General features: G+C 30.8%; 1 long non-coding RNA gene across 2 annotated transcripts in view; it reads right to left on the reverse strand.

Moving 5' to 3' along the window:
* Positions 1-3,123: 3,123 nt before the first annotated feature.
* The window catches only part of LOC139427076 (uncharacterized), a 29,709-nt gene continuing 7,388 nt past the window's right edge, over positions 3,124-25,444 (reverse strand). Inside the window, exons 1-4 of one of the 2 annotated variants that reach the window (XR_015430409.1) lie at positions 16,309-17,693; positions 7,596-7,735; positions 5,740-5,850; positions 3,124-3,548 (exon numbers count right to left, since the gene is read on the reverse strand). This is a non-coding gene — a long non-coding RNA (uncharacterized LOC139427076). Of the gene's footprint in view, positions 3,549-5,739; positions 5,851-7,595; positions 7,736-16,308; positions 17,694-25,444 lie in introns of those variants that run through there. The other variant, XR_011638244.2, reaches the window with a different exon arrangement.

The following is a 25,444-nucleotide window of genomic DNA, read 5'->3' on the forward strand; positions in this document are numbered from 1 at the left end:
GTTTTTTCTTTTTATTTTATTTTATTTTCTGTTTTTACGTGTTATTTTTACTTATTGTGTTCTATTTTATTTGTTGTAATTTTTGACAAAAAATTATTTTTGAGTGCTCCTCACTCTATTGTATTAATATATTTTGCTTGGCTATATTGATGCAACATCAGAAAGCACTCTTTTTTGCGGATATAATCGTGTGGGCTGATGAAGAGATTATATCTTTTATTTTCCGGTTTTTTTAAGAAAAATTTCGTCCTTTTTTTTCTTTTTTTTTAATCAGTACATATTTTTTTTCATTTATTATTCCCCCCCTTTTCTTATATGTCTATAATTTTCTTTTGTTTTATCTTCATTTTGAGCTTATATATATATATATATATATATATATATATATATATATATATATATATATATATATATATATATATATATATATATATATATATATATATATATATATATATATATATATATATATATATTTACAGGGAGGGGGAGAGAGTCCCTGCAAAAGCTTAACTAAATTGCGGCGAAGGAAAAAAAATTAGCTTTAACTCAGGATAACTTAAAAACTGTTCTCCTATTTATGTCCAATTATGTTAGAGGCTATATGGCCTTTTTTCTCGCACTCACTTGTTTTTCCTTTCTTTTTTTTTCTTTCCTCCAAGCCCTGAACATGTACCTAGGTTATACAAAACCCTTAACCATCGGTTTCAGTTAAGATAAGGATACAATAGGTGATCATTTCAAAAGGGTCTTCCTGTTCATTAGTTGGTCTAAGCAGATGTCAGGGGTAAAATTGAAAAAAAATCAAATCTTGCTGCTAGTTATACATTTAAGTGAGCGAAGAGTGTTTTTCCCCTCTTTGACTTATAGTTTGTCTACTTTAAGAACTCCCCCCGACACATAGTCTGAGGCAGTCTGCTGCTAAGGAAACAAGAAAATCCCTTTTCAGGGAGGGTAGCTTCTCTTCACTTTAGGGCAATGCGAAGAAAAAGATTCCCTTTCTCTCGCCCACCCGAGACAAAACCTGTCCTAAATAGTGACCCACACCCTTATTTGAAATAGTTATACCTCGTTGTCATAGTCACGGGTTCAGACGAATGTCTAGGGGAGTTCTTACTTTAGACGAACTATACTTCACTTACACATCATTTAGAATGTAAAAAAAGAAGGTGCAGAGTGATTTGTTTTGTAGTCAAGACTTGTGGTCCCCTCCTGGTGCGCTATTAGCTTCGATAAGAAAAAGTTTCAAAAAACATAACACATCAGTATACAGTGTGTCTTTCTCTTAAGTAAGACTAATTATTGCTTTATCCGGTGAATAACTCTAAGTTAGTTGCAAGTTGAGCGAGAAAAGGATGGATTTGGATTAATCAGGGGGATAAAAACAATGAATCTGGGAAACGATATATTTTAAAAAATCCCAAACTAAAATACTCATTTTTTCGGTAGGGATCAAATAATATTTCAGTACCTATATTATACTTTTCACTAATAAGGATTTATTTTTATGTAACTTTAAATGACATTTATATTTTATGATACTAACACAGATGCTATTAATCGAAATTGTTTATTGATCATTGATTGTATATTGATCATTATTGATATTGATTGTATATTGATCATAAGTTTATTTAATCAGAACGCTATACTTTGCATTAAATACCATTAAAACGAAATTTAAAATTTAAGATAGAATATTGCACTCCCCTTTTAATCGAATAACCAACCTAATTGCATTAATTTGGCTGGAACTGATGGTATTCCTCTAAGCGGGGTTCACAGGTTAAGTCTTAGCCATAGTTTCCTCAAAAATCTTAAAGATAACATCATTAATACTTTATAGCTCTATTTAATAATTAAAAAAAAGAGTTATTGCGCCTACTTTATTTATTTTTTTCCCCGCTATGTCATAATTTCAATCAACAACTGTTCCGCAATTGACTGCTTGTTGACATGTTCCCAGTAGATCACCGAAGTCGAGCATCACTGGCCGCTGTCAGCGTGCGGGTAAAAAACTACTTGAATCAATCTGTGAAGGGACCGAGAGTGTGCGGTATTGGTTCTCGCTAAAATGTTATACCGAAGTACTAGACTTCATGCGCATGTCGTCGGTCTATCGAAGCGAAGGGAGCCTCACCTCTGTAGAGTTCAAAATTGTGATGGCATGTCTTCAGATGATTTTCAGGAATGTTTCCCAGACGGTTGCAAATATTGAGCAGCTTTATTTATTGAGCAGCTTTAGTGCGACGTAAACAACAATAACAGTGAAAAAAAATTACGTAGTAACACTATGTCACCAAATTATCTCTAAAGTTACCTGAAATCACGTATTTAATTTGTTACGTCTGTCAAAATGTGTTTCGGTATAAGTAAATAATTTAAAAACAACGATAATTAAAATAAAAAATTATTTTGCAATGAAAGGCAAAATTAATGGGAAAGTGGTAGTAATTTGCTTAAGAGAAGCGTAGAAAATTACTTTAGTTTTATTAACCGCTGTCCCTCTTTTTTTTTTCGCTGGCCTTTAAATTCCTAGTAAGAATCTATATATATATATATATATATATATATATATATATATATATATATATATATATATATATATATATATTGGTATTCTCTCTTTAAAAATAAAAAGTCAAACAGCTGATAAAAAAGATTTGTTAGATTACGGAATTATATATTTTACTGAAATATAAAATTCAAAATAATTAGTTTGGAAAAATCTTTTTTTGATTCATATTCAAAAATGTATTAATGATTTTGTAAATTAAATAAGTTTCAATTATAAATAACTGTTTCGCTAAGATTTAAATAACTGCATATTAGTTAAATTGTTTGGAAGTGAGCCGCGTATGAAATATTTGACTTTTTATGCAGAAAAAGACATGGTGTTAAGACATTTTTTAGTGATAAGAGTACAGCATATGTAAAAAGTATAAAACAGGAAGAAAACAAAATCAAATTGGATCTGAGAATTTGAAGCATGTATATTTCTTTTTGTTCCTACACAATATATAGACAAAGAGTATGGCAGCCAGCTTGACTCTATGAAGGTGCTTACAGGTGCAATTATATAAGGTGCAGATGTGATCACAACTAGTGGCAACATCCTGTCCTGAGAAAAGGAGCAGTTAAAGGTCTTCTTTGTAACTATTGTCTGCTTAGTCAGTTGTAAAATAGAAGCATTTCTCTAGATGGAAAAATAGAAATCATGTTTCCTAAAAATTCTGCAGTGGGTCAGAATCCAATTTAAGACTTCAATTATATGAATAACTGACAACCGTGGTGGAAAATAAAGAGTTCATTTATTTTTATGAATTTAAAAATATACAATTATATTTAATACATAGTGAAAATCAATGACTGAAATGTTATCTTGTTACGGCACAGAGATTTTCTTCAAACTAAATGAGAATCTGCATACACCATTGTTGAAACATCAGGTCCTGGTAAACATATCTCACAGAAAAGCTTTGAGCAGACAATGCTGTGAGACTATTAACCGGGACAAATATGAATCATCAGTAGAATCCAGGCAAAAGCTAGAAGAGAACAAGTTGCTTCAAATTAATATTGCAATCAAGATACTTTGTTAAGATTTCAACCAATGGTTAAGTAGGTAAAAACACAACTCTTCAAATAGTGAATCTAATAAAGGATTGCATACTGTTTGTCTAAGATAGGTACTCTACCCGCCACTAAGTCTGCGGTAGTCTGGTGCTATGGAAACCAGAGGGCATTTTAGGGCGAGTAGCTTCGATTATAGTTTGTATGGGAAGTATATCAGATTGGCTGACTCAGCCACCAGTAGGAGACTTATTTAATCTGATTCAATAACTTTTCTAAGATTCGCATGGATATTTCTTTCTTACTTAAAATGATTCTCTTTACTCAATCGGTTGCTATTTTTTAAATACAAAGGAAAAAAAGAAGAAATTTTTTTTATTATTTATTTTAATTTTTATTATTTATTTTTTACCTTTTTTTTTTAACTGAAAGCAAGTTACCGCAACTAGGATGAAATTTAAAACTATAAACGATGATTTTTATGGGCACCCATCAAATCATCTGAAATTATCTAAGTTTCTTTGATTAAATTACGTTTCCTTACTCGTATTTTAATGTAACCTGTATAGTTTTTCTCACTATTCATTATTAAAAAAATAATTCTACCAGTGCTTTATTAACAAATTTATTTTCTTTTTTTCTTAATAACCAATTTACCAATTCTTTTTTTTTTAATAACCAATGTATTATAAATTTATAGATGAGTTATTTATTAATAAAACATTGAGCTGCTTTAAACAATTTTATACAATTTCCATACATATCCTATTTATCAATCATTATTCATAGAAATAGCAATTTCAATTTGTCATCGTACTTGGACAAATAGTAGCGATGAAAATCAGAAGAGAGCTGAAACAGGAAAAGGAGCAATTTATTCAAGTTATTAAATTTAATAATTAATGAAAGATCTCCTGAAATTTTGAAAATGTCAGTTACTAATGCTTCTTTTGTGAAAACACGGTAGCTCTTTTAAAACCATTTGAAGTCGGTGGAAAATATCAAAGGGGTTTTTCTTCAAAAGGTCTGAACATGAGTAAAAAAAAATATTCACATTCCAAACAGGAGTTTGACATTATATATATTCTTTATTATGAACTGCAGGTGCCTGTAAGCCTTAGTCCCTTCGTTACTGCCCACTGATGAGAAATGCGTCATCTCTTTTGTAAGCGCCATGAGAAAATCTTATTTTCGCTTGAAATATATTCGTTTTGGTGCCCTGAGTCTATGTCACTTTTTGCATTTTTTTCACTGGCGTTTATACTAACTTTAATGACAGGAACAAGCAGGTGCAACGACAAAAAAATTGATTGCTTAAACTTCTTGTTGAAACAGCTCTTTTAATAATTTCTCTTGTTACAAAAACATGAAGGTTCGTTTTGTTGGGAAGGGGTTTCAAGAGTCAAGAAAAGCTTTGATGAATGTGAAGGAAAAGTTCTCACATTCTTAATTTTCCGAGAAAAAAATATCACAAATCAGCGACTTCCAAGTTATTCAGAGAATTTTAAATACATTATCTGTCATTGGATAATTAATATATTATCCACCAAAGCTCGTTAACTTATGTTTATTTTCTCTATTTACTAATTTGATTTTTAAAATCTTTCAAATTTCTCTTTTATTTCAATACATAAAATGAAACACTTGCAAATTTTGTTTATTAAAAATAGTGGAATTTGGAACTAATATTTTCATATTCAGAGAGAAAAAAGACTTAAATTTTAGCTTCAATAGTTTGAAATTATTATTATTTTATTAAAACAATGGCCGTTTTGCTCTGTTTTCTGTTTCGTATTAAAGTATAGTATTGTTTTGTCCAAATTAGTATAGTAGTTTTTTAATTATGACTTATAATTTATGGTATTTTTGTTTTCCGTTTTTGTTTGTTAGGATTTTGATTAACTGGGTAAAATTTAATTTTCGCACGTAATTATTAATATGATTGCCGTGCTTTAAGCAGCCATTTGTCAAAACTGTTCATTTTATAAAATTAACTTGGGATTTTTGTTTAAAAATGACCTTAAAAAAATTCTTAACATTTTAGAAAATGTAATGAGCACTTTTATTCTAAATTAATTATGATAAACAAGTTTATTAAATTTATATTTTATCTTCACAGTAAAAATATTACACAAAATATCATTTAACATTGTTTTTAAAAGTTACTTTATTAGCCACGCAGGCTCCTTAAAGGCGAACAGGTCCATGACTGATAGTGGAATGTGCATGTTGTACCCACGCTGTACCATATACCCACGCTGACTTTCAATGATGAGCCTGTAAATGTCGATTAAATATTGTTTTTTAAACCTTTTTCAGGAATAAAATCATAAATTAATTTTCTAAACTTATTAGTATCTAGATCAAAAATTAAATTAGTTTTATTCAGAATGCAATAAATGCCACTGATAAAACAAAAGGAATGAATTTTTTGAAAAGTAATCAATATAAAAAAATAAATAGATTATTAATTTTACTAATAAAAGAGGAATATACTAGCTGGTGAGACACTGTCTTTTTCTTAACCAGGGTTTGATTAAAGACAAAATACTGATAAACATTAAAATATAATTAATTCATTCTGACTTTAATTATTTTAAATAATTTGCAAACAATGCTGTACTAACAGTAAACAAATTGTACTATAACAATACAGTTGGGAAAAAACTCACAACAATTAAGGTAAAATGACACTGCTAATAATATACAATTCTTCTAATAATCAAAATAAAAAACGCTATAGTAATAATAGAGAAAGATACTAACTGAGACACTCGTATTGGCTTCTGTTGAATCTACATTCCATTTAAGCTAACTAAGAAGAGAATTAGATTAATCTCCGTGCGATCGAAAAATTTTTATCTTTAGTGTTGAACAATATACCAATTGCTATTTTGAAACAGTTCATTATTCATTTAGTATATTTTCCCAAAGGCATATAAAGTGAAAGAGTATTTATAATTCAGGGACAATGCTCTAAACTATCTTCCCTCTGTCTCTCAAGGGCAGAACCAGTCATAAAATATTCCATTGCATCTTAACATTTTTCTGCATTGTGTAAAGTAGTACGAATAAGAATATTAGAAAAAAAAAACACTCTGTACTGAATACATTCTGAATATTTTTCTTCACAGCATCAGAATACTAAGCCTGTTGCAGTTCTGTGACTACTCTTTTTTGTTAGTATGGGCTGAGTTCTGATGATCTGGCTAAATGTCAAGACAAGATTTTCATGAAATTAGAATATAAAGTTGTGTATAAATACACATCCTTTTTAGCAACTTCGCTAGGCATTCTTCAAAGATGTCTGCCAGTTGAATATGGCTCTGGCAGTTTAAATGAATGCGATCTTAACTAATACATTCATCTGCAGATAAAGCTGATTAACAGAACATTAGCCCAAGTAAAATTCATAAAGTTTTCATTACATCATTGAATCGTTTTATAGTGACGTTCTCAAAATTAACAAAATGTTGATGCTTACTCTGATCTTGCAGCGAAAGAAATTTCTCAACTCTTCGTTCAAGAACAACAACTCAGGAATATTTCCGTATTGTAATCTGGCGCGCCAACTACAATCGCCAAGGTGCTAAATAGATTTTAAACTTTCAAATTAGAAAAAAAACATGTAGATAGTTGCCTGGGGTAGTTACGAATTATACCTTTCGAGTTCGTCCCCTTCTGTGAGTTTTTTTTTTTAGTTCCTGGCGACTGGCTGTCCCGAAGTTGCCAAGACTTGGCACTTATTCTACCTCAGATCACCATACGAAATCTCCCCTATTAGCCACAAAAGCCAGTTTTTTTTAAGTTGGACATTGTACATATTTGCACATCATTAGTACCTTTATTTTTAAGATAAGCAAAATAAATTATTATTTAATAGCACAACCATAAGTAATATTAAAAAAGAAAAATTCAGTATCTGAATTAGAATAGTTACACAAGATACAAACAATGCCAACAAGCAGTTTAAATAAGATACATAATCATTAAATATGCAAAAAAATTAGATTTTAACTTACCAACATGAATTAAGACAGAATCATAATCGCCCCTTGGCAACTGCACACTTAATTTGTCCACATTGATTCTAGGGTGTGCAAACAACATCGATATCCTATTTTCATTCAACATTTAAGTAATTACTTCACCAGGGAATCACCTAGTAAAAAGAATAAAAGTATTTTATTCGTTAGTATTTTATGAAGAGACAGAAGAAATATGAAAGGTTTGCTTTACATTGTCCATTTAAACTTAAACATTAAGTGTCAAAAATCTCAGGGCATTCAGAATGAAAAAATACAATTATAGATATAGAAAATGCAATTAGTTTGAGAAGTTAATTAAATGAAAAAATTCAATTTCAAATTTCTCACAGATTTCGGTTTAGAATTTTTTTTGGATAAGTTTACTATAAAATTGAAACAAATTATTTTAAACATGATCAAAGAACTCTTCACTATTTTTAAAAAAATTCAATACTAAGCTGTTTGGAAAAAATAAATTTTAACTAGCAATATACTTCCTAGAAGAAAAATATACCTTTTTATTATGTCACTAAAATAAATATAAATCATGTAATTTAACTAAATGAAATTTCATAACTAAACTGCTTCACACATTTTTGACAGTTCAAACAAAGGATTTCTAAGAAAGCAGAGAAAAACTTTGATAAAAAAAATTTTTTATTACGATTTTCTTAAAATACATAAATTTTACATATAAAAATAAACGAACTATGTAATTTAAATTCTAAAACGCAGTATGTACAGAAATTTAATAAAACTCACTAATCTTTTTTAAATTTCATGTAATTTTTTTATATACTGCTACAAAACATGCACTAATGCTATATAAATCTTTAGTTAATTAGAATTACCTGTAATTAAAATTTTCATGATGATAAAATATGAAATCCCCCACGCAACAAAAATCCAGTAAATGGCTTCCTAGAAATGTTTTTATTTAAACAACGCCAAATACTTTGGCATATAGGTTTGGCACAGTACAGATTATACAATCAATATAGGGTTATAAGAAGATTGATGGATAAAAGCTAGAGCCAAGCTCACACCGCCCCTTTACCAATTCCTAAATTGACCAAAAATCGTTATTTCTCACGTTGTTAAAAATAGCGTTAAAATAGCTTACATGCATTAGTTCATACCAAATTTTATAATAATTACAGATGAATATTGAAATTAATTTATATGTGTGTGTGTGGAGAATGAGGAAAAGAACTGCCTCTCATCCCTTCTTCTGCCACCATCATTCCAGCGCCACAACTTCCCCGCTCCACCACCATTCCTTTTTTTAATCGAGAGAAACAGTCTTCGTTTGTTGCTGAAAGATTTAACTCCATAGCCCAGCCGGGGCTGATGTTTGTGAAAAAGGGGCTGACAGCCCATATTCTTGCTTATGATAACAGGGCAAACGGCCCATGTTTTCCTAAACATTTCATATTTTCTATAAACTGTTCAAATTTCATTTCATTATTAGATATTTCAACCATCGAAAAAACTGTTTATTCCTCTACAACACCACAAAATTATGTGGGCTCTAACCGGGCTATAGCCAAGCTGTGAGGCCGATGCACCTGAACTGTGAATTCGTGATTCAACGAAACTGCGAGGAGACTTCTACAAAACCTGTGAGTATTTTTAAAATGGCCTGTCTCAGTAGAGCCTGAAAAATTGACTTGATTAATTTACTTTGCTAACTAGAATTAAATGCACCAGAAAACGCAAAAGTGCCACAATTAGTTCACGGAATCGGAAAATTGTGATGAGGAACTAGTGAAAAAATTTTTTAACAACAATAATTTTTGAAAGGGAGAATTATGAAAAGCTAGAAAAAGAAGAACATGAATATAATTTAAAGAAACTAGAATTTGAAAGTAAAATAGCAACTAATTTACCTAAAGCGGAAACAGCGAATACAGAAATGCTAAGATTTCTTAATAAATACGAAAGCGGTTCAGATATTGCAATTTATTTGTCATTGTTCGAAATACAAATAAGTAGAGCTAAAATACCAAAGGAAGATTGGGTTAATTTTTTAGTAGGATTACTTCCTCTTAATATAGCTAATTTAATAGCACGTGAACCCGATTAATTTTCTAATGATTTTGATTATGTAAAGAAACTTTTATTAAACCGATTTAAGTTGGCATCAGAACAACTAAAAAATAAATTTTGTAACGCAAAAAAAGAAACTACAACATCTGGAGAAATTTCGAATTTAAAATTACCACTTATTTCGAAGAATATTTAAAAACTATGGAAGTTAAATCCTTTGGTGAACTTCAAAATTTAATGATCGTTGACCAAATCAAGACCAAAATTCCGAACGAAATTAGAGACAATGTGTTAGATGAATTACCGATAATAAAAGATGTTCAAGAACTGACATCTAAATTCGATAACTATGGAACTGCGTGATCCCATATTAAAAAAGAACGAGTAAATATGTGCGAGATTTCATATACAAACCAGATAATAAGATAATAAGAATAATAAGTTAGGGATAATAAGAATACATCGCGTGTATATTTCCCCATTAGAGATTCTAGAAATAATCCTAATTCACCAGTCATTCATGCTCAAAACGTTCAAGGAAATGATCAATTTTATGTTGGTAATTCTAATCATAATGCTAATCACTCTAATTATTTAAAGTGTTATAACTGTTTAAACTACAGTCACAAAAGTACTGAGTGTTAATACAAAAGAGAGGATGTCAAATGCAGAATTTGTTCACAATTTGGACATACCGCTAAGAACTGTAACGTTAATTTAAATACCGAAACCAAAGTTTCTTATGTCACTAGAATTGAAAATAACAAACCCATTGAAAGAGTTCAAATACTTTGTAAAGAATGTCAATATTTAATAAATACAGGGAGTGACCTATGTCTTATTTCTAAACAATTGTATGAAAAAATTAACAGCCCCAGTTTAAGTTTTCATAATGTAGAAATAACGGGAATTAACGGAAATCACCCAATAGAACCAATAGGTTTCTTTCATAGTGAAATTACCTTAGATAAAAATTAATACCTGTTGATTTTTATGTATTGGAAAATTTGACAAATGAAATAATTTTAGGTTTTAATGTATTAAAAAATTTGAACTTTACTTTCTTTAATAACGAAATTCAGATCTCAAAATCCAACCAGGAAGTAAATGTCGAAAGTATTAGGCACATAAATTATGCGCGAATCCAAACTGAAACTAATAGGATGGCTTTTCAGCTCCCGAGTAACATAAACAATCACAATCCTTCTTCGTTTGATATTGCGTAATTTCCCAAAACAATAGAATAAGAAGAAGTTCCACTTTAAAACCCGAATGCTCATTTCAGGCAATTTATGGCTCTTTTTCCCAAAGCAAATCTGAAGCAAAACATTTTTCTACTCCGTTAGGGCATTTAGAAGATGCGTTAAGTATTAATGATATTGATTTGAGTCATGTGAAACAGTGTTTAAAGCCTCAGCTGATAGAATTAATAAATAATTATTCCCCTATCCAATTAAAAACCACAGATGTTGAATTAAATGTAATACTAACAGGTGAACAACCCATAAGTTTGAAACCGCGTAGGTTAGCAAAAATAGAACAGGACTTTGTTGATTTACAAATACAACTTAGAGAGTCGTGCTCAGAATTTAATTCTCCAATTGTAGTTTGTCGAAAAAATTCCGGTGATTTTCGATTTATGCATTAATTTTCGCAAACTTAATAAAAAATTAGTTGAAGTTAAGCATCCGATATCCCTTATAGAGACAGTGACGGACTCTATGTCAAACGCTTCGTGTTATAGTAAGCTTGATATCCGAGATACGTTCTTCAGTGTTCCCGCAAAACCAGAATGTACGAAATATTTAGCATTCTCAACAGATAATTCGCAATATGAATTTCTTAAGGCCCCTTTCGGATTCAGTACATCACCAAATGTTTTTCAAAGATATATAAACAGGGTGTTTAAAGATTTGACATTGAAATTATACATTGAAATTATAGCTTCGATGATATAATTGTAACGTCGGAAACTCAAGAGGAAAACCTCGAAAAACTTAAACGTGTGTTTAAAGTAGCGTCAGAATGCGGAGTTGAATTTAATTTTAAGAAATGTGAATTTTTAATGAACGAAATAGAGTTTTGAGGTTATTTCTTTAAAACCGTCTGCTTCTAAAACCGCTGCTGTTCGAAATTTCCCCATCCCTAAATCGGTTAAACAAGTGCAAAGTATTTTAGGACTTACTTCTTATTTCCGAAAATTTATTTACAACTATTCTAAAATTTAAAACCCTTGAGTGATTTGTTAAGAAAGGAAGCGAAATTCTATTTTGGTCAAGAACAAATGGAAGCATTCCAGAAATTAAAAGACATTTTGAGTCAAAAACCAGTTTTACACATTTTTCGTCAGGGATAGTGTACTTATGATAGCAGTAAAGGATTTGGAGCAATTTTAATGCAGCAGGGCGATGATGAAAAATTTCATCCCATACATTATTTTAGTCGTAAAACTTCACCTCAACAAGAAAAACTTTCAAGCTATGAATTAGAAGTTTTAGCCATAATAGAAGCATTAAAAAATTTAGGTCGTACTTGTTAGGTACAAATTTTAAAATTTGCACAGACTGCGCTGCGTTTCCCCAAGCAATAAATAAAAAAGAAATAACCCCCAAAATAGCGCGATGAGCTTTACAACTAGAAGAATTTGACTATGAAATTTTGCATTAAGGTTCAAATCATATGTCCCATGTGGATGCCCTTTCTAGAGACACAGTGTTAGTGGTTACTCGAGCACTTAGTGAAGTTACAGCAAAAATCGCTGCCGCTTAGGAAAAATACGAATTAATTAAATCATTAAAAGAACACGTAGAAACAAATGACGATAACGAATACTTAATAAAAAACGGAATTTTATATCGAATAGAAAAAGGTCGAGAATTATTAATTGCTCCCCAAACACTCGAAAATGAAATTATTCGTGAAGTAAATAACAAAGGTCATTACGGTATTAATAAAACCGAAGAAATACTTAAGCAGGAGTTCTATATTCAAAAACGTGGAGATAAAACCGAGAAAATTATTGCTAATTGCGTTAAGTGTATTTTATGTAATAGAAAGTTAGGGAAAGAAGAAGGATTTCTTAACCCCATCCCAAAAGATAATATTCTCCTCGATACTTATCATGTAGATTATATAGATCCCTTGCCATCCACTAATAAAAGTTATAAGCGCATATTAACTGTAGTAGACGGATTTACTACGTTCGTGTGACTTTACCCCACCAAATCAACAACAGCACAAAAAGCAATCACAAGATTGACAACACAACAAATTATTTTTGGTAACCCGAGAAGAATCCTAACTGACAGCTTTTACCTCAAAAGACTTTGAAACGTATTGTGCTAATGAAAACATCGAACATTATGAAATCACAAGAGGTGTAAGTGGAGGAAATGGACAGGTAGAAATAATACACAGAATCCCCATTTTATCCTTAAATGACCCTGAAAAGTGGTATAAATTTGTCCCATCAGTGCAAACAATCATTAATAATACCGTGTCAAGAAGCACAAACTTTACGCAATTAGAGTTGTTAACTGGTGTAAAACTAAAAAACAATCTTGACCTGCACATCAAAGAAATCTAGAACAATGAATATGAGAATTTTATAATGAGTGAAAGAAACGAGCTACGAGAAAAAGCGCGAGAGAATATACTGAAAGTGCAACAGGAGAACTTTAACAAGTGTAGAAAAAAACTAAACATCTACAAACAAGGAGACTTAGTTGCTATAAAACGGACTCAATTCGGAACTGGACTTAAATTAAGAAAAAAATATCTTGGATCCTACCAGGTGACGGCTGTGAAACCTAAAGGCCGTTATGACGTCCAAAAAATCCCTGGCCTTGAGGGGAAAAGCATCACATCCACTGCAGTAGATTTCCTGAAGCCTTGGACTTCATAATCAGCATCATCAAAAAATATAAATCTATGCTTATGTAAAATTAGATACTGCTTTCTTTTTTTTTATTATTTCAGGAAACTCATTCATGCTTGTGAGGACGCAAAAAGTCAAGATGTCCGAGTGTGGAGAATGAGGAAAAGAACTGCCTCTCATTCTTTCTTCTGCCGCCATTATTCCAGCGCCACAGCTTCCCCGCCACCATTCCTTTTTTTAATCGAGAGAAACAGTCTTCGTTTGTTGCTGAAAGAATTAACTTCATAGTTCAGCCGGGGCTGATGTTTGCGAAAACAGGGCAGACGGCCCATATTCTCCTAAACATCTCATATTTTTCGTAAACTTTTCAAATTTCATCATAGTATATGTAAATTCATTTTATTATTAAATATTTCAATATTTCAATCTTCGAAAAAACTGTTTATTCCTCTACAACACCACACACACACACACACATATATATATATATATATATATATATATATATATATATTCAAATTGAATTCTATCTGGGAGCAAATATTATTTTTTTAAATTGTTCACTTTTTTTACTATTAATCTATAACTATTGTGAAATTCTAATTTATTTGTATTTTAAAATACTTTAATTTGCATTGTACTTTTAATTAAATAAAATTTTGCATTTTCAATTTTTCCCTCGAAAATTGAACTTGAGGAAAAGTGGTCAGAAATTTTACGCTAGCAACAAAAGAAAAAAAAAATTTAGAATGTGATAAATACTTTATGAAATAAGAAAATAGTATTAATTCTGAATTCCAATTAAATAAAAACTTAAAACAGAAAAATTCGAAATACTATTTAACTTTTTGTAATAAAATATTTGTAATAAAATGGAATTAAAGGATTTTGCAAATGAGAGCTTTCATAAATTAAAGACAGTAAATTTTATTAAAAGAAAGCAATTTAAATAACAGCAATTATAGACTGTATGAACGATAAATTATTTCGTAAATATCTTTTATAAAAGAAGTATAGAATGATATGAAATTAATAATCCACAAATGTTTTGTACCTAAATAAAACATCAAAAAAACTGAAACATGGACATAAATGTATTATATTAAAATGAATTATATTGACGTATTATATTAATATGAGATCTGAAAAAATTCCAAAACTCTTCACGGATATAATATATCACCATATGCTATGACAAAGATTCCAGCATGGAATCAGATTTTTTAAATATTCAATAATCATTCCATAATGCATTTAACATTTTGAATTTTAATAATTTTTTTTGACAAATAATTTAAATGAATAGTATTTTATTTAAAAACACTGAAAAACAGCTAATTTAAATGGAAAGTGCACTTAACACATTCTGAATAAAAGTATTTTAAAAATAAAAACAGCAAAGCACAGTTATGGCCAAAAGTGTGGACACTTTTTGAAAGTTTCATGTTTTTCAACTTTGTGTGCTTGTATAATATATTAATTTTCACTTAAATACAAACGTTTATGTATCAAATTGAAGGTAATTTAATGTAGAATTTAATAATAAATACAGTATTACAATATCTGTATTACAAAAAAAGTTATGCAACAAATAGTCAGGTCTATCTTAGATTTGCATTTTTTTTAAGTGGTACTTGCACAATCAATACTTAGTAGGATAACCCTTATTTCTTAAGACAGTTCACGGCGTCTTTTCATCGAGTGAACGAGTGTTTGGAGTTCATCTTTCGTAATCACATGGTGCCAAGAATCAATTATAGCTTCAATAAGTTGTCTTTTATTGGATGGACGTTTTTTTCGCACAAGAATTTTCAAACATCGCCACAAATTTTCAATTGGATTGAGATCAGGGCTGTTTCCTGGCCATGGTAATATATCTATTCCTTTATTTTGAAAGCATGCTTTGCATACTTTTGCTGTGTGGCATGGAGCTGAATCTTGATGAAAAATAAATGGTGCGTTGTTGGAGAAGAGATCCCTGATTGAAGGTATCAATTTTGGTTTCAGGGCAGTTTCGATGTATTTTTTGGCATTCAGGATGCCATCAATCACTTGAATTCGGCCCACACCATCTGCAGACATACATGCCAAAATCATGACATTTGTTGGATTTTTTGTAGATGCTTCAATGCAATCATGATGAAGCTCTTCGCCTACTCTACGTCTCACGTATTTTCCACCATCACTTCCAAAGAGCGATATCTTACTCTCATCACTCCAGATTACTTGCTTCCATTGATTTTCTGACCATTTAATGTGTTCTTTTGCCGACTTAACTCGTTTTTCGCGTTGCTTTTGATTTAAATATGGTTTTTTCCTTGGAATTCTAGCTTATAGTCCAAGTCCTGATAACCTTCTTCTTATTGTTTTTGAACTTACTGCAATACCAACAGCATTCATTTCACATCTAATGGCATCTGATGACATTTTTCTATCTTGAAGGCATAGCCATTTAATTTTTCTATCGGTAGTAGCACTTGTGCATTTTTTTCGGCCTAATTTGGCATCCTGAATGACAAAAAATACATCGAAACTGTACTGAAACCAAAATTGATACCCTCCATCAGGGATCTCTTCCCCAACAGCGCACCATTTATCTTTCAACTCCAAACACTCTGTTAAATTGGTACTTGCTGGGTATCAAAAATTTTAGGAAGGTTAATTAATTAAAGCAATTTACACTAAACAAAAGAAGGCACATGTAATATTATAGTGGAAGTACATCGAGGAGAGGCGCCGCAATATCCCATCAAAAAACAAAAAAACATAAAAAAATCATACCTTCATCTCAATCCACTGGAGAAAAGGAGACATCAAACAATTTGGCTTAGCTGCAATAATTTTAAAAAGACACAAGGAAAAGTCCAGAGTTCAGATTTTTGGTAGTTTATTAATGTGGATCACTTCTTTTCAATAAAATCGTTGGGGCAGCAGAATCACAAGCATGTCCAGTTAGGGGTCACAAGGCATATATTTTTAACAATGGCAGATAAGATTTCTGGGGATCATTTTTTCATCTATTAGTAGTAGCATCAGTGGCGGCTGGCAGTAGTAGCAGTCGACAAATAAACATGTCGCTTCTGGAAAGGCGATCCAAAAAATTTAAGATGGTGATTGATTTTCGTTCTTGTCGAAAAACTGCATCCTTGAGGAGTCGGCGGGCAGGTATTACGCCATTAAGAAAGGAGTGAAGTTCCGTCCCTCAAACAGAGAGAAAAACGAAGCAAAATAAACGCTCACTACGCGAGCGAGGTGACTGAGAAAAATCAGAGTATCGAACAACCACTTAGTTCATGGCGAGGGAAAAACAAACAATCACAGCCCGCAAAAGGCATCCACAGGTGGGTCGGAGAAATATGACCGCCATGTATTTAAACAAAAATAAACTCCGTCTCTCAAAGAGAGGGAGGGGGTGAAAATTAAAAATCCCTGTTAAAGGATCGTAGGTTTTGAAAGGATCAAATATCGAATGCTACCCGCTCAAAAAAATGGGCGGTATTTATATAAAAGGCCAGAAGTGGAAGTTAAACTCCCTAAAAAATGACACTAAAATTGCTTAAGGAGAGAATTGAAGTGAGTTGACTAACCCCTTAAATTTAAGCATAATTAAACACTAACGGCGACCGTACAGTAACTAAAAACATGTGTTGACATCAAAGGCCGCCGAAGGTCAAAGGCGTGAAGGTCGGCTGACAGTGAGGCGTCACAGTAGAGAGTTCAGGGGTGTCGGCCTAATTTCTAGGTCACAATCCCAACAGAAAAATTAAGATTAAGTGACGCAATGTCACATTATACCCACAGCCGGTGAAAAAAATTTTGAAGAAATTTTTTTTATTTTTTTTTATTTTTATTTTATTTAAAAAATTAAAAATTAGCAGAAAGGCCAAAAGTATTCGTAACCAAAAAGCATTAAAATTAACAATTTAACAACCTGCCATACCAGTCCACCACATCAGCCTTAACAGAACATTCAGATGTTACATAACATTCGATCTCAAAAAATTTTTGACAGTAAATTGGCCTCAAGTAGAAATGCTGTGCCCCAACATAGTTACAATAGCAATCACAACACAAAAACGGACATTAACAGCTGTACTTAGCTGATCTTGAATATTACAAAGTAAACAATCTTAATTGTTTGCTAAACAGTGAAAAAACAATGTCAATTGTTCGCTAAAAACACAATGTTAATTGTTTTGAAAAAACAACAACAAAAACAATCTTAATTGTTTACAAAAACAACAACAACAAAAACAATCTTAATTGTTTGCTAAAAAAAACTTTTGACCTACCCGATAGTCAAAACAAAGTTCACTCGACATTACAAAATTATCTCCATAGAAAATAAAATTACAGAGATAAAATGTGACTCAATGAGTATATAAATAACTCACTCAATAAATGTGAAAAAAATATGAGGTAATTCATTAACTCAAATGGTTCCTTATAAAAAGGAATGAAAAAAATTGATTTTGTTTACTGAATTATGCTTATTAAAAAAATTGAGAATTGCAAACAAATGAAAACAAATCAGGCTAACTTTGTAGACTGATGGTATTCCGAGTTTAAACGAATGAAAAAAAAATTTGTACAACAAAGTTTTGTACAATTCAATTATTGAAAAAAAATTAAAACCAATCAAATACGACTGATAATTTAGTATTCCGAGTTAAAACGACAAAAAAATTTTAGTATATAACCTATGAATTATGCATGGGTTCAGAAATCAAAGTCATTAGTGAGATCAATTAGTGTCCAAAAATTAACAAGTTAAAACTTAGAGAGATTTGAAATTAAAAAAAAAACTTAAATTAATGGAAACGCCTAGGCAAAAACATTGAACTTAACACCTGCAAAAACTAAGTTAGAAATTACACCTTAAAAAAATCACAGACATTTTTCTCACTAAAAAATTGATCACATAAGTATGTTGAAACCATATGCATCATAGTCTAAACACAACTATGTATAACAAACACACACCAAAAACAAAATTTATCTATAGACAAAATTTATAAACAATGATCAAAAACGCTGCTTACCAATACTGATAAACAATTATTACTTAAAATGTCCATAAACAATACATACCTATAAAGAATGCTTAAAAATGAAAATTCATAAATTCACATATTATGAACAAATATAAAAATGCTTGATGAACATAAAAATAAAAATATTGATGAACATAAGAATAAAACCAGTTTGGTGAACATAAAAATAACAAAAAGTGCTTGCAAGCAGACATAAACAAAATTAACATCATCAACACTACAGATACAAGAAAATTTTGTATCTAAAACACAGAGCTGTAGCCGTTTACTACATTCTGAGAATCCAAAAGTTATGTAATAAAACTTTATTCATTACATAAGAAAAGAAAAAAAATATACTGTACAGGAGCAAGGATCAAAAAAATGAAAAAAAATTGGCATTCGAAAATTGTGTCATCCTCAAAGTTAAATTACGTGTTTACTAATGTTAAAAATGTCTAAAACATGACCTAACAATCATTAGAAAAAAATTGTAAAAGTTAGACAAGAACCAACCCAAAGAAACAGGCACCTAAAATGGTAAGGTCACTGTAAGGAGAACCCCCCTCATCATCCACCAGTTGTAAAAACACAGTTTGAAAAACCTCATAAGAACAATTAATTTACACACAGTAAGTTACAAAAATGATATATATAAAAAATTACTGAAACCATTATGCAAAACAACCTATTGGCATTGCATCACAACTGGCATGTGACACAATCGTTCCATGGACATGCAACGGCCAGCGTCACATACGAACGTATCACCATAACACTTATCATACGTATACCAATAAAAATTTTAAATGTTAAATTTGTAACCAAAAATTATTTGTTTCTCAAATTATAAGGACAAGCCTTAGGAAAAGTGATACTTGCATCAGTAACATTATCCGAGGTATCAACGGGTTGAAACAACAAGTTTTGTCTCCTATGAGGACACAGACGTAATCTATCAATATGTACAGTTTGTTTAGGTGCATTGGGGTTATCTAAAATTTGAATCACATAATCGACATCATTAAATTTTGAAACAATGGTAAAAGGACCGTCAAATTTGGGTTTAAAAACATTAGTGTGCTTTAAATAAACAATATCACCTATATCAAGTGATCTTAACTTGGCTTTTGTAATTTGTCTAGAATTTTGCTTAACTTGAGCCCTTTCTGAATTACTATAAGCATTATCATATGCAATATTTAGTTGATTTAATGTATCTAACAAATAATGGGATTTATCTAAATGTACAGGTTCTATGCTAGACTTAAAACAATCAAAAATTAATGCCAAATTACGGCCAAAATGTAACATATTAGGGGTAAATTTTGTTGCAGAGTGAATTGTGCCATTATAAATATTTTGATGAATTACTAAACTGGTTGCAAAAGTTACACCCTTCTCATGCAAAGTCAAAATAGAAGATTTTATTGCTTGATTAATTCGTTCGCTCATTCCATTACTTTGGGGATGAGCTGCACTACTATGTGCCAATTTAATTCCTAACTTTTTATTTATTAAGTCAAACACTTCAGCCTTGAACTGAGTACCAAGATCGGTTAAAAGATATAGCATTCTACCATAATGTGAAATGTAATTAATTAAGTGTTTAGAAACTGTTTCTGAAGTTAAATTTTGTAGTTGATTTAAGATTAAATGACGAGAAAAGTGATCAATAAATGTTAGAATGTAACCACAATTTTTAATAGGCCCAGCAATGTCCATTGAGACAAATTGAACAGGTCTTTGCGGTAACCACATAGATTTTAAAGGAGCCGGCTTGCTCGAAGATTGTTTATGTTTAACACATAATTCACAGGATTTGACATAATTAAGAGTATCAGCATAACATCCTTTCCAAAAGTATCTGTTAGAGACTAGTTCATACGTTTTTTGAATTCCAGAGTGAGAAACATGACAAATATTTAATATCTTAGATTTTAAAGAATTAGGGACCACTATTCTATGATTGTGGGGAGAAGTCTGGGTGGCATACATTAAAACATTATCAATTAGAAAGAAATTTTCAGTTTTTGACTGATTGACTAGTGTTGGTTTATTTAAAAGAGATATAATTTCTAGAATATATTGATCTTTGCTTTGCTCCTTCTTGAATGTATCTAAAGAAATTTCTAGGGGAGCATCATTACAAGTTAAATTATTAAGCACATGATCATCATCAATATCCGTAAAGGGTAAAATTAATTCAGACTCCTTATTATCAATTGCATTTTGATGAAAATTAGGGTCCGGAGACCGACTAAACCAGTCTGCTAACACATTGTCAGGACCAGGTACATAAATAAAATCAAAAGAATATTCACTTAAGGCTAAAAGCCACCGAGTAATTATATCTGCAGGGGAAGTAATTTTCCGATAATGTGCCAAGGGTTTACTGTCACTTAAAACGGTGAATTTTCTATTGTACAAATATGACTTGAAGGCAGTAACACCTTTAAATATAGCAAATAACTCAAGTTTAATCGCAGGATAATTACGTTCAGCTTTAGATAGATATTTACTAAAAAATGAAACAGGGTGAAGAGACTCTTCATGCTCCTGCATTAATACAGCCGAAATGCCGAGTTTACTGACATCAGTATTTAAAAGGAAAGGTTTTTCAAAATCTGGTAACCTAACAAACGGTTTGGAGAAAAATGCTTGTTGTAAAGCATCAAATGCATGTTGTTGTTCATCCGTCCATTTAAATTTTGATTGCTTTGTAGCAACCTTAGTCAAAACAGCAATTAATTGAGCAAAATTAGGGATTAAGTGACGATAAAATCCATAGACACCTATAAACTTTTTAACTTGTTTAGCTGTACGTGGAGTGGCAAAAGAAGTAATTTTAGAAATATTAGAATCAGTTGGTGTTATGCATTGATGAGAAATTACAAATCCTAAGTATTCCACAGAATCTTTAAAGAAAGAACATTTATTCGGAGCCAAAGTTAAATTATACTTGATTAAAATTTTAAGTAAAGCTGATAGCCTAGATTGCATCTCCTCAAACGAATTTGCTCCAATGAGGAGATCATCCTGGTATGCATGGATACCTTTTACCCCATCAGCATTTAATTCCTCAATAATTAGGTCTACTAAAGCCTGGAAAGTACTCGCTGCCGTTTTGAGGCCAAAAACGAGTCGTCTATTAGCGAATGATCCAAAAGGAGTAGTAAAAGTTAGTATGTCCTGTAGGTGTTCAGGAAGCATAACCTGCCTATAGGCTTCTCGTATATCACACTTAGTGAAAAATTTATAAGAAGAAATTTCATTAATTATAGTGCTTATTTTAGGCAAAGGGTAAGTGGAGCTTTCTACCACTGCATTAAGTAATCTTAAGTCCAAAGCTAAACGATACTTAGGTTTTCCCTGACTATTTTCTGAGTTTTTCTTTTTGACTAAGACTAGTGGAGCAGCCCAATGGCTAACATGCCTATGAATAATACCGGCTTCCACTAATTCATCTAATTCTTGTTTAATGTCATCCCTTAAAGCATATGGAATTTCAAATGATAAGGTTTTTATTGCATTATCATTTTTTAATGTTAAAGAGGGAACCACACGATCAGTACATCCTAAAGTTTTTATGGTTTTGGAAAATGCAGCAAAATTCTCCAATAAAATGTTTTGAAGAATTAATTTTTGATTGTTGTCTAAATGTGCTAAATCAAAATCAGTAGATTTTAGTTCATCTTTTCTTAAATTTAAAATATCCTGAGAAGCAGTAATTAAATTACACTGTTCAATATTATTAATCTCATTCACATTTACCTTATTACTATCATTACTATTTTTGACAACAAAATTATATCTTATATTACCTATATTCAAACCTTTATTTAAGTGAACAGTGTTATCAGAATTATTTAGAATTATTATATCAAAAGAATTATTGTCAATAACATTAATAGAGGGATGAATTACAATATTTGTATTATAAGTAGGTGTGAAGTACAGTTCTTTATTTGTTTGTTTATCAAAAGAATCAATTCTTAAATGGGCAATAGCAGTCTCGCCTGGCTCAATATTGAGCTTATTCCTCAAAACAACATGTACCTGTTCATTATTGTTATCATTACAAGTTAATTCATGAGAATTATTTAAGGGAATACTAAAATTACTAAATTGTGCACATTCCCGTTTATAATTGATTAGAACATTATGCTTTCTTAAGAAATCATAACCGAGAATGCCTTGAAAGGTATTACTCCTAATATCTGCTACAAAAAATTGGTGTCTAAAAAACTGGTTATTGATCTTAAATGAAATTTCAGCACAAGCTGTAAATTGAAGTTGAGAGTTGACAGTCCTAATTTGGACCTTTCTTGATAAAAATTTTACTTTGTTATTAGTCCTGATTTTATTGAAAGTATCTAGAGTCAACAATGACACTGACGAACCACTGTCCAGCAAGAAATTAACTTTAACGTTACTAAAATTAGATGCAATGGTTGGAAGACTCATCTCATCTGACACAATATTTATGTGCTCAATATTTTCTTTATAATCACAATTAGTCAAAAACTCCCGAATGGTTACATTTGAATTATGCATAGATTCTGACATGAAATCATTAATATCAAAAATTTTGGATGGTTTGGTGGATGAGGAGACAGATCCATCCCTTACTGCCTCCTGCGAGAGTTTAAAGGAATATTTCCCCTGTTATTATTAACATTAACTCTAGGTCGAAATGGTTCACTTTGAATCGGAATAGGTGGTGGTGGATACTGCGGTGCAGTAAATCGGGGAGGAGCCACGGGGAGCTGTGGCGGAAAATAATGCATCGCCATGTTTGGGCCCATAGAATTTTGTCTGAATTGCCTTTGATATGTGCGACAATTACTCATGATGTGGCCAGAGCGTCCACAGAAAGCACAGGTAAGGTGTGGGGTTGTTCTTGTCTAACCCGATCCTGACCCTGCACAGGTGTACGTAAAAGGGGACAAGTTTTTGTATTATGTCCTTCGTTACAAATTTTGCAATTAGATTGCATAGTCTCAATTTTGGTAGTCAAGAACTCTAGCTGTTTAGCAATTAAGGTGAGCTGGTCAGGTGCAGCAGAAGTGCACTGAGTTACTGAATGAGCAGCGACTAACGAAGTAGTCGAACCAGCCAAAGACTGTTGAATTGACACAATATGATTAGCCCGTTTGACCATCTCGCGATAGTCCTGTATCCCCTCAATGAGAATGGTCTCCTTGAGATGCAAAGGGATAGCGGACAAAAACTGCACAGCTTTTATTTTAGACAAGGCAGTTTGATCATTGATAAAGCTGTATGCTTTATGGGCTAGGGTGTCTGTACGATACTCAAGATTTTTGATTGTTTCCGAGGGCAAGAGGATAATTGCCTGAAATTTTGCCAAATCCGCCGAGGAAGAATCATCTTGTTGGAAAAAGTTTAAGAGTAGCTTGCATGCTTCCTCAAATTTTGTAACTGCTCTACATTCAGGAGAATTCTGAAAAAATGTAAGAGCAGATCCCGACAATTTTGATTTTAGCAGATATAAAGCTGCATCATTTTCATATTTATTTAACTTGACCAACTCTTGAAGTTGAGTCAAAAACCAACTGACATTTTGAGAATTCCCGGAGAATTCCGGAATAGTAAAATTAAACTTCGGTGCTTGCTTACAAGCATCTACATCATTACTATTATCAGGCATGATTGCCAAATTTAAATTAGTCCTGCGGGTGTGAATTGGGGTCATCTACCAAAAATATTTTATATTGATTAGTATCATTGAAAAAAACCTTTACATAAAAATATAGTATAAAATTGCCATTACTACAACAATACCATATATTTTAAAGATTAAATTTTAAGAAAAATTGTATGCAACAAATCACAATTAAAAAAAATTGCCATAGTCAAAAGGAATTATGATATGACTCAAATGATTACTTTGAATTATCTAACCATATGAAACATCTTGAAAAACAAGTATTAAATAATACTGACAATTAAATATTTAAAGAAGTATTAGAAATAAAACATTCATAAACATGACTCATTTAACCTGTGACCATGAATTTTATCATGAATTTTATGTGAACTAGTTAAATATTGAAAAAAACAACACATTTTAAAGACTGGTATAAATACAAATTACTTATTATTACTAATGATTAGCTTCAACAAATTACAATAACCTCTGATATTAATTTAACCAGTACTGCTATTTAAAATGAAATTATTCAATAAGTGAACCTTAAGTTTAAATTAAAAAGTTAAAAATTATAATCATTCAATTACATAAAATCTGTGCGATTTTTGCTCAACCAATATGGCATTCGTGTAAACATCAATAACATTGAACATCAATTTTAAATACTAAAATCAAATCCTATTTTAGAAGAAATAGTTAACTGCATTTTCTCACTTAAAGTTATACTATTAATTAAAATAGTTACCATGATCAATATCACAAAACAATTGTATGAATCAATTACAGCAAATTATAGTAATCAATTATTATTTTAAATCAACTCAAAAATCATAACTTAACTTAATATATAAACACCAGCTTTAAATCAAAATTAATCATATATTTATTTATTATTCTTAGCAATTGAGCCCAACAATGTAGGTAATAAATGAAAACTTACTTTTTAGATAAAGCATTACATTACTGATTACTTTTTAAAAACATAGTTAGAAAAAAAAAACATGTAGGTAGCTAAAAAAATTTTGGTCAAAAATCTTCAATCATTTAATGATTAAAACAACAAAATGCCAGGAATTAATTTCTTAAATCTTCAATTACTGTTAATCAAAAGAATTATTATATTAAACAAAATTAAAATTATATATATATTAATTATAATTAAACTTTAAATAATTTTTAGAAAACAAAAAAATTTTGATAAACAAGTAAC

The sequence above is a fragment of the Parasteatoda tepidariorum genome, chromosome 11 (assembly GCF_982258835.1).
Source record: "Parasteatoda tepidariorum strain Cologne lab strain chromosome 11, Ptep-v5.0, whole genome shotgun sequence".
Classification (NCBI taxonomy): Eukaryota; Metazoa; Arthropoda; class Arachnida; order Araneae; family Theridiidae; genus Parasteatoda; species Parasteatoda tepidariorum.